Source organism: Crocodylus porosus, unplaced genomic scaffold, assembly GCF_001723895.1.
Source record: "Crocodylus porosus isolate Cpor-Errol unplaced genomic scaffold, CroPor_comp1, whole genome shotgun sequence".
NCBI classification, from domain to species: Eukaryota; Metazoa; Chordata; order Crocodylia; family Crocodylidae; genus Crocodylus; species Crocodylus porosus.
Genome location: NW_017728886.1, coordinates 236,317,699 through 236,329,014, shown reverse-complemented (window position 1 = coordinate 236,329,014; position 11,316 = coordinate 236,317,699). Strand labels below are relative to the sequence as shown.

Here is an 11,316-nt window from a genome sequence, read left to right as displayed (position 1 = left end):
AAGGCTGAGGGGGGATCTTGTGGCCTGTTATAAACTAGTCAGGGGGGATCAGCAGGCATTGGGGGAGTCACTGTTCCCCCGAGCACCACCAGGAGTGACCAGGAATAATGGTCACAAGGTGGCAAAGGGTAGGTTTAGGTTAGATATCAGGAGGCGCTACGTCACGGTCAGGGCAGCTAGGGTCTGGAACCAACTTCCAAGAGAAGTGGTGCAGGTTTCTACCCTGGGGGTGTTTAAGAGGAGGTCAGATGCACATCTTGCTGGGGTTGTTTGACCCCAGTATTCTTTCCTGCCATGGCAGGGGGTCAGACTAGATGATCTGCTCAGGTCCCTTCCGACCCTAGAAACTATGAAACGATGAAACTATTATTGTTGAGGTAGCGCTTTCTTCCCGCATCACCAACTTCATTCTTTCCTGACACGTCTTGGTGTTCCCTCAATGGGCAGGGTTGGTTGGTGGTCCCTCAGTGACCTGGGTCCAGCCTGACGGTTGCTCATGGGGCTCCATCACCCCTACACCCTGGCCTCATGCCACCTTCGCTGGGCCATCTTGTTGTTATCTCATTGTGTTCCTTGTAAATCTTGCCCACCTCCCTGCATACTAACGCCTAATGTGGGAGGCCGTGCACACTCCTGCAGAGCCTCACTCCTTGCACCCGTCCCATGGGGAACTGCCCCACGATGGCCCCTCTCAGGCTTTGCTATGTCCCGCACACCCGGGTGCCCTCACCGAACTCAAACTTCCCCAACTTGAGGTAATTCACCAGCAGCAAAACCAAAATGCAATGCTCCTCCACCAACCCTCCACCTATTCCACTTCTCTGGACCCTTAATGCAGAGAGGGGCTTCTACCCACTATCAGTCACCCCAAGCTCGTGCCGATCCTCGCTCACCCTCCTTGGTCCCCATGGCAGCCCCACCCCGATTATGACCCCTGTCTGGGTCGTCCCGGGCTCTTGCCTCCCGGCGTGCCGTCCTCCACACCCCATTGTCCCGACACTCCACCTCGGTCTTGCTGCGCTCCAGAGGGTGCCTCCGATCCTCTTCCCTCAGGCCACCATTCAGTCCTCTGGCGAACAGCGAAGGACAGCAATGGGATGCTCCTTTCCTCGATGAACTTTGCCCCCAGCTGACCGGCCTCCTTGGGATCCTTCCTTGGGGCTCACTCCGCTGATGGCGTCTGCTGCAGCTCCATCTCTGGGCCATCTGCCCCCTCCACAGCAACCACCACCATTTTTATTTTCGCCGGCTGGCATCTGAAGCTGACGTCACCGGCCAGCCACAGCTGTACATACAGGCGGCTCACGAGCTGTGTGGGTTCCTCTCCCCGTTCCCTGTGGGCTCCATTCTGGGCTGCAGGTGAGTATTCCGCATTTCCTCACTTCCTGGGACATACTGTATTTTATTTGGGAGGACTGGTTGAGGGAGCAAAAGCCATCTGTAGAAGCCAACCCAATTACGGGAGTTTAGGCCATTGCATAAGCTCACTATTCATGCTTTGTACCAGAGGTTGGCAAACCCTGCAACCTCATCAATCTACAATTAACCAGACACCATAAAATAACACTGTAAAACAAGGTGTCCTTGTAATATCTTTCAAGTTGTTTCCCCATAGATCATAGGTCAGGGGCGGGCAATTATTTCAGGCGGAGGACTGCATATTGAGTTTTGGCAAGCCATTGAGGGCTGTATGAAAGGCAGCCAGGGACAGATAAATATTAATTTTCTAAATTGTTTAGGGGCCCCGCAGGCTGGATAGAATGGGCTGGCGGGCCGCATCTGGTGCGTGGGCCGCATTTTGCCCACCCCTGTCATAGGTGCTTGACTGCCTCACGGCTGCTAGAGTGTAAGTTGTCTCAATTTTCATGAGACGTTGTGACTTCAACTGACTCGTTATGTCATTCAAATCCAAGTTTAGCTGAGTGGATTTCAGTCAGAAGTAACAGCTCTGAAGTTTATTGTGTGAGTTTCTTTATTTGAGGAACATGGTTTTAGAAGTGGGGTACTGAGTGGTTTTGTTATTCTTCTTGTATACATTCAAAGTACAGGACTTTCACTGATAAACTTTGTGATTGGTTTAAGTATTGATAGCTCAGTCTTACTATAGGCTCAGTGAAGGTGAAAATATACCACATGAAAGATCGTATCAACGTTATGACATTCAAGAGTGCTCTGCAAAGCATGCTATTATATCACTGTACTAATTCAAACATATTTTACTTGAAAGTCTGAATTCATACATGACTTGAATATAAATCAAGATCAACATTAAGAACCAGCTTACTAAAGATTTCTAACAAAATGTTTGTCATTAATTCTAACATTAAAAAAAATTGTGCAAGAGATCACTTGAGTGTCTTATGCATTCGCAAGCATGTTTTTGATTAAAGTGAAAAACTCCACCAGAAAAACACAAACTTATACATTTGTCTTGGTTATTAGCAAGCTAAACGTGTTAAAATTAGAAAAACAACTCCTAGCTTTATACAATGAATGGTACTGTTGTAGGAAATAAATTGGAATGTCATCTAAACACAAAGTAGAAAGAATCATGTCTGATTTATTTTTGACCACTTATAAGCTAGTGTGATATTTTTAAAAAGCATTATAATCAAAATTCAATAGAAGAAATTTAAGGTGATAAATATAACATGCTGTGCATAGATGATACAGTCTCAGATGGAATCTAAAGTGCAGTATATCTCAGTTACATCTCATAATTTATGCTGTTTTCGTAGTTTGGGACTTTCCAAGATACTGAATGCCTTGTATAAGAAAAAAATGACATTTTAAAGTCCCCTCACTGAGTGCTCATTCTGCTCTCATTGTGGCAAATGGTAAAATTACCTTTGATTCAATGAAGCAAAGAGGACTGAAACCAATTTATATATCATCAGCAGAGAGGAGATGGAGGTTCCAAGTAAAGAATAGAACAGTGATTCCAGATTTATTTCAGCTTGGACTGCCTGTTTAAAAAATAAATGGCCTATCGCCAGCTATTCACCATCCCTTCCTGATTCAGTGGTATCCTAATTGAAGTTATACAAGATATAAACTCTGCTCATTTGGTCCTGTTGGGACATAACCAAGACCTAGAACTAACAGTTCAAACAGTTTAGTAGCAGTCCAGTCCAGGCTGTACTCAAGTTCTCTCAGTCAATTATAAGGGTGCATCTATACACACCTCTCTGTGTTTTAATGTGCACTGATTTGGCCCAAGAACCAAATCCTTCCCTTATTTAAAACTGCCACACAAGGGTGATATTAGCTGAATACCAGATATTGACTGTATGACTTGCATAAGTTCTGCCTACCTCCAAATACAAGATTAGACAGGTGAGGGCCACCACAACACACTTATTGACACTAGTTACTGTCCCTTGAGCAAAAACCTCTGCTAGTGCTTGCTGCTGACAGATACATAGGGGATAGCAGAAGACTAGATGGGTCTCCTTACTCACATATCATACCTCTTATGGATATAGTGTTCATGCTGGCATGTTAAATTGGTATATTTCTTTGTGTACTCTGAAGTTCTGTAAACGCACACCTAATTCGCTGCTTTTAGTAGGATGTGAAAAATTAGAATTACCTCTCAACCAACCAGTATCACTGCAGCCTTGTCTGATTATGTCTTGCACTCCAGTCTCATCTACATATCAAATTTACTCAGATAATGTAGACATCAGCTGATCTGGCTGGGTCTGACAAAATATAACATAATGAAGACACCCTAGCCCATGTACTTTAATAATGTTCTAATGGCCTCAAACAAGTTGAACAGGAGCCACTGCCATCTTTGAATAGTAGGAGTGAGGTGTGTCAGAAGCAATTATCTTTAATTTATATTTATTTTCCTTCTTAACAAAATAAATGCTGGCAATTTTTAAAACTTAACTAGCTGGCTATATTGTTAAGCTTGTTTATATACAACATACTATCTTTGGTTTATTGTTACTGTTTAATTTTCTTCTTAATTTCTGTTTAATCAATAATGTTGCCTCATCCATTCTTGGATAAACTGAAGTAACTAAAGTAACAACTCAAGATCTATTGGGATGGGTCAACTAAATTTAAATAATTCATTCTTTTCTGAGGTCTATTGATATAATGATTTTATAAAGATAAAATATTAATTAAAGCAAATGAAACTAAGGGCCAATCCTGAATGGTGATGACTGTTTGCAACGGGAAGGTACTTAACTCCTTGGAAGAGGCACTTGACTAAAAATGTTCAAACTTAGATATCTAAAGTTAAGCCCAGAACTAGGCTGCTTTTGATCTAAATTTTAAAATGGCTTAGAGTTAAAAGCATACATTGGAAGCTCCAAATGCTCAGCACTTTTACATGCTTAAATATGAGCTTAGGTTCCTACCTCTAGGAATTCAGGCTTGAAAATGTTGGCTTCAACACCTTGGAAACTAGGCCCTGATATTTTACTCATCTGGCTCGTATATTCTGTAATTCTAATTATCTCAAGAGCTCTAAAGTCTAAGTGCAAAAGTACATAGGTCTTGGCCTTACAAACCCTTTCATATATGCCTTACTTAAATTATTATTACTTACTGTCAAGTCCTACTGCTGGTTTATCATGCTTTGGAAATATAATTAGAAATCTAGATGTTCAGTCATAATTTACTCCAGAAGAAAAAGACCTACGATGAAGGAATTTCAAATATAGAGAAAATATTTTGAAATATATATAAAAGCTTATCAGCGTGTGCTTTGTACTAGTTTTTGCCATATGCTGCTTCCTTTACTCCCATTAACATTAGTGAGTCTGTTCATGAAAGTAAAGCAAATAAATTATCTTAACTGGGTTCAACTATCTTTATAATTTATTTGTAATTGACACAGTTCGGTGTTTCTCTTCTGTATGAAAAGCCCTGTCCCCTTCATTCTTGTGGAAACAGACTTCATACTTGTTTTATAGTTTTCTCACCTGGAGAATGTGAGAGGCAGAATTGTTGATCAAACAGACAATGGAGAAGCAAGTCCACTGACATCTAGGAATGGACTGAGTTGAAATCACAACAAGGCATTGTCTTTATCATCTTTCTCTCTCGTGCCAGTTGCATGGTGAAGTTTACTGCCACCTATCAGATGTGGAAAGATAACAAGAAAGACACTGATGGGTGTAGTTCTTCAGGTTTTAGCTGGAAAGCTTAGTCTTTTAAGAGCGTGAAATAATTAGCTTGATGTCAAATTAAATTAAAAGCTCAGTCAAAATCATCATGGGCTCTAGAGGCCTTTCTAAATGTGGATTTAGAAAACGTAAGTAACACATATGTGGGGATGGGGGAGGGTTGGGAAGGTAACAGATGAGGATTATTAGCCTGTAAAGCAGCTTGATAATACTTTAATCAATGCCTGGCACAAATCCAAAGTAATCTTAGGACCAAATTCAAGGTGGATTTTCTACACAAGAACTGCAGAACCATTCGTGAAAATCTGGACAGGAAATCCTTGCTATGTAATACAAATACATTAAAAACATAGTATTTATGAAAAAAAAGTTTATATTTCCAAATTTATTTGTAATAAAACAGTGCTCTTTTAGTTAATATACTGATGTTATTCAGTCAACTATTCTGGAAGCAGATGCTCTGTTTACCATAAAAGGCATTATGCTGCTTTTCTGACTCAGAGGTATTGTGGGAAAGAATCAATTCCACAGCAGTTTATTCTTCATCAGGTTCTTGGCTGATGACCCTGCTTTTGATGATTTGTGATACCTGCCCACTAGAAACTATAATAGGATCATCAATTAATATACCATATGCCACTGAACATTCATCAGATGATAATGACATTAAGCCATTTCTAACCTGGTCAGTATTTATGTCTGTAACCTAGCAGTAAAAAAACTCTGCTGCCCTTTCCAAGTACTCTAAACTATCCGGTCCTTCAGTTTTTTACTGGTTAATATTGATGATGGTGCACATGTATCTTGACTCTGGAAGAATAACATATATTGGAATGTACTCTCCAATTGTCCTTGTTCTGTGGGCTAGAAACTCACTTCATGCTGGTTTACTTTTAGTCCATGCACTTCTAATCATTTTTGCTTGTGGTATGTTTAGCTTGGTGAACTGTTAAAAATGGAGGAAACAGAACTGAGTTTATGATCCATAGCTGGATAATGTCTATTTATAGCATAAAATTATATTTTCCATTGTGTCTCTTAATTGTCTTTGATTTTATATAACAAATCTAATTTAATTCTATTTAATTGTGATACTCTGATAAAGAGTATTGTGGTCTTATGTTCCATTAATCTTTCATATGTGACATCCTACAATGTACACCTGTAGAATTTCAGTTAGTCAAAACTGTTCCTAGCATTTGTTCTATTTTTACTCTTCCTTTGTGTAAGCATTTGATCCTGCATATGGGATCTTTAGCACTATACTCAGTGTACTGTCTTATTCTGGCTCTAGGACCAAGATGACTCTAACTAGCGCGAGGAAATCATGACACTTGTTTGTGCTCCAGTTTATTTTGATCCAGAGTGATTCAGTAGGTGAAAGGTTAGTGCCGTGTACGTGCTCAGTCAAACATGTCTTTCCTCTTTACCACCTCTGTACTTTAACAGTGTTGAATCATTTCCAACATTTCCAATATTTTTGTAAGTGCACTAGAGAAACAGAGATGATAATACCTTATCCTAAATGTAGAGTAATATGGGAAAGTCTAAAAGATCAAAAAGATGAATTGATATGACTTCCATAAAGATGCACTTGTGTATTTAATTGTATTTAAAAGATTAAAAGATAAACTGAGGAATCCTGACATTTCTGTCACCAGTTCCGTGTATCATCCTATGACAACTGTACCCATCACCTCATTGAATCCTTCTTTGTGCATTAGGTAATCTATTATATGTACACTAGATTATCTCTGTACTTCTCTATATCTTCCCTGTGCACTGGGTTCCTCTGTTCTGGGTGGCTGGGGTTGAAAATAAAATTCTGGATATGGTTCTCTCCTCTCACCACTAAGCGATGGTGCTCCTGTTGGATGGCTACACACTTCAGCTGCTTCTAGCCCTGAACAACAGAGGCACACTACAGTTCCTAGGAAGAAACATAATTTCCAACCCCAAAACATTCATGAGTCAAGCCACACAAAAATTACAAGATAGACCTAAAAACAATTCTATCTATCTATCTATCTATCTGTCTTTAAAAGCTGGATCCATTTGATTGGCCTTCTGGTGTTTGAGTCTTTTAGTGATAAGTTCTGAAGCTGTCTCCCACAACAACTAGATTAAGAAACCTCTCTTTTTTAATGAAGCTGAGATTCTTATATGATCACGTAAGCCTTATATGTCTTACATGAGCACTCAAGTCTTTAAAAGACACATCAACTATCACAGGAGTTGGCAACACTGTTGGAAGAGGAAGAGGAGGAAATAGTCTCATTCCCTCACCTGCAGAAGCTAAATTTGATCCCACTGCCTAAGTCTGCTGACAAAAAAAAAGGAAGAAGGAGCATGGGGGAGGAGGGAAAAGGTGGCCCAACGGAAGATATGTGGTGGGGAAAGAAAAGGAAATGTCTTAGTTAAGTTCAAGAGGTCACAAAATCTGGGGAGAGTTGCCATAAGTAAAATATTCCTCATACATCTGTTCAAACCAGTCCCATGCTTCAAATCGTTGGGCTGTTCTGTCACTGATTTTAATGTGTACTTTCTTCATTCCAAACAGTGGGTTCTTTCCTGCTGCCATTTATTTGCCTGTGCTCTGTCATGGAGGCAAAACATAAATTTACTGCGAATCCAGCAGTAAATACTATGAGTGGAAAATGTGTTTGGATAAAAATGAGAATGCTGTAGGGCTGTCGTGCTATAGGAATTTGGGGCAATCCCAAGGCAGTCTATGTGGTTTGTCCTCGGGTGCCTTTGCATCCCAGGAGAACAAAGATAGAGTTGTTTGCTTAAGCTGCAGCCACCTAGGAAATATACACCATCCATTTTGTCCTCCAGTGACTTTTTATCTCGCGGGAACAATATATACACACACACACACACACACACACACACACACACACACACACACACACACACGCATGCACAGAGCTGTACAGTGTTGGGAGATCATGCTAAGTTATAGGACTGAGGAAAACTAAAATGAGGCAGGAGGGAAATTACAGTTTCAGTTGTCTTGCATCGCTGCCTGTCAAGACAAAATGGCAATACAGTATTGTTCTGCATAGTTACACATTAAGAAATACTTGAGCCGTGACATAAATTGTACATTACTGCATTATTATCACTAATGGTGGAAGATTGTGTAAACTGATGGCTTGTCAACTCATTCACATTTGTACAGTGACTTTAAAAACTCAGCTTTATTCATTTCCAACGCTTTTTAATTACCCATGTTAAAATGTTTGGGGGAATGAAATTCATCTTTTGTCAGCCATCATCTTTTGCCTCTTACCATGCCCCAAAGCTTTTTAAATGTTTACTGACTCTCTGTTTAGTTGTATACTAACTTCAAACTCCTTTTTCTGCCCTACAAAACTAGGCTTTAGTCATAAATTTCCAAGCTTGTCTGCTTTTATACTTGCCTTGGAAACATTCAAACAAACTCAAATGAAATGGAAAATATCAAAATAAATCAGTAAACAATTTTCCCTACAGGCAGATTATTAAAAATATGAACCATTCATGACAGGTGTTAATCACATCACTTCATATGCCGCTGGAAGGTTCTCCGATTCTGTGATGATCAGAGCAGAACAAGATGATTCTATATAGAATAGAATATTGCGAAAATGATGCCAGCCATAACATCATTTCTTTTTCCTATGTCCACTCTGTTGTCCCTATGCATAAAACATCTCCTCAAAACTGTTCACCAAACCACCTTTCCTTTTCAAACAAATCTCTCTTAAAAACTTGTTTCTGCCAGGCTGCCTAACAGAAATGAATTAAAATATAAAGCAGAAATGTTAAATATAATATAATATAATAATACTTTCACAAGCATGTGCATTAATTACTAAATTATCCCTGTGGTCACATTGTTATTATCTCTTTTTCCCTTCCCTTCTTTTTAGTCTATTAATGATTCATACTTCTTGCCTGACTTTCATTTGGAGCAGAAGTTATATCTTCACTTGTTGATGTGAAGTATTTATACACTCTAGGGTGTGTAATAACAGCAAGCAAACGTCTTAGAGGCCCTGAAGCCACCCATTTGCTACATCTCAATCTGGCAATATCCTTTCACCCACTCAGTCCTGCCTATCATCGGTCTTAATTTTCCAAACAACAGATAAGTAATGGAGATCTCCAAAATGTATAGCAAAGGGCAAACATTAATAGCAGTCATCTTTCTCCATGGGAAGGCTGTATACAAATGTAATAAATAAATGTATACCAGAGACAGAAAGACATTTTGGCATTTTCTTGTTCACTTGTGCACACATTACCTTCAAATCTGGTTTCATACAAGTAATAATAAATGTAAGGCTTGTGGGTTGTATTTACTTGTTTAATTCTGTTTCTACTCCTCTCAACTATAACCCGCAATGCAGCGTTCCCAAATTTTTGAAATATGGTAACTCCTTAATTGTCATCTCCCCTCCCCACCCAATTCTGGCTGTTTTTATATCCTTGAGTAGTAGCCTGCAGGTGGAACATGTAGATCTGGGTGAGAATGGAGGGTAGCACCACAAGCACTTTAAACTGGTGTGACCAAATGGGCTACAAAATATACTTAAGAAGTCTTCTGACTTTCAGCTCCTGTTGCTTTATTCATATAGCACCAGCGCAGCCAGCTGAAGAGATCCTGTAAGGAAACTAGATTTATATGCCAGGTCACCACCTTTTCACTGAAGTGACCGGTGAATAGGCGTTTGGATAATTAGTAAGAGGGCCAAAAAAGAATGAAAAGGAGGAAGTAGCCACATCCTTTGTCTCTGCATGCTGCAAAATTTTAATTTTATTTTCTTTCTAAATTGAGAGGGATTAACTTGTCTAATAGTATGACAACTTCCTATGTATCGTTATAAAAGAGTACAGTGGCACCCATGTGTGTTTAAGCTTACAATCAATCCTGCTCTCTAAGTGGGTTCCTGGTCAATCAAGCTAGGGAGCCAAAGATGGTTGGACGTAACATTAGCCTCATCAGCTGTGTCCCCATGAGCAGGAACGTGTGGTTTGTGATGCCTCCAAGCCTTCTGAGATGCTGCAAAATGCACGTGGCACACATTAATCCATTTGCTGTGTTGCATATTTGCAGCATGGTGGGAAAATCAGATACCAGGACATCCTGGTGTCTAAAACAGCTGCACCAAAAAAGCAGTGCAGTGCATGTGGCAGCAGTGTGCGCTGCCAGAAACTGGACCCTGGCTGGACAGAGCTGTGCTCCAGCTGCTGGCCAGGCTCCAAGCAGCTGCAGCTCTGCTGCCCTGGGAGGCCCCCAGGTAAGGCTGCTGGGGCCAGCCTCCACTACCCCACCTGGGGCATTTTGCTGTGCATGTGCAGGAGTGTGCCATAGGGCAACTACCTGCTGCTGCCACTTGTCCCCGGGGAAACGCGTGTTCCCTGGTGGGGGTGCGCCCATCATGTCTGTGCACAGTGGGTACAAAAACTGGCATGCCATAAGCAGGCTGTGAAATGATAAACCAGGAGCCTGAAGTGAACCTTTGACTCTTGACACATTATTATAAACAACAGTTTCTTGGCGCTCAAGGTAAGGAGAGTTTTGTACCATAGAGATCATTTTGTCCTAGAACTGGTTCAGAAAGCCAGGGGCCCCGTCCTCCGCGTAACCTTGCCGGCGAGCCTGGATAGCGAGATGGTTGCGGGATGCCCTGCTCCTAAAAGGCGGGCGGATGGGGGCACGACAGCGGTCGCCCTCCGTGGATTCCTGCTGCGCCCAAACTTGAAACCCAGCGACAGCAGGTATCCCCAGGGGCTCCCTTGACTTGGTGGCTCATTAAAATCGACCCGTTCCCTTGCGAAGTGATGCCCTCCACTCCCACCCCGCAGCAGCGCCGGCCCCGGCCCAGCCCCCCTTACTCGCGACGCGGGAAGGGGCGGGGCCGCCCGCGGTGACGTCACGACAGGCAGCGCCCCCCGCAAGCCACGCTCAGACTCGGTCTCCGCATCCGCCCTGCGGGCCACAACAGGCCGCTATCGCCGCGCATGCGCGCTAAGACCCGCCAGCGGCGAGAGGCGCGCGCCCGCCATGTCCACGCCGCGTGACGCGCCGGCCCCGCCCCTCCGCACTGCTATAAGAAGCCGGCCGCGCGCTCATCCGCCCGCCTGCCCGCGCCGAGTCTGTCCGCCCACCGTCCGCGCC

General features: G+C 42.1%; 1 long non-coding RNA gene across 1 annotated transcript; it reads right to left on the bottom strand.

The window, feature by feature from the left end:
- Positions 1-2,936: 2,936 nt before the first annotated feature.
- On the bottom strand, positions 2,937-10,955 carry LOC109321155. Its single transcript, XR_002103985.1, has 3 exons — positions 10,723-10,955; positions 4,944-5,097; positions 2,937-2,966 (listed from the first exon to the last, which is right to left on the bottom strand). It is a non-coding gene; the product is annotated as an uncharacterized LOC109321155 (long non-coding RNA).
- Between the last annotated feature and the right edge of the window lie 361 nt (positions 10,956-11,316).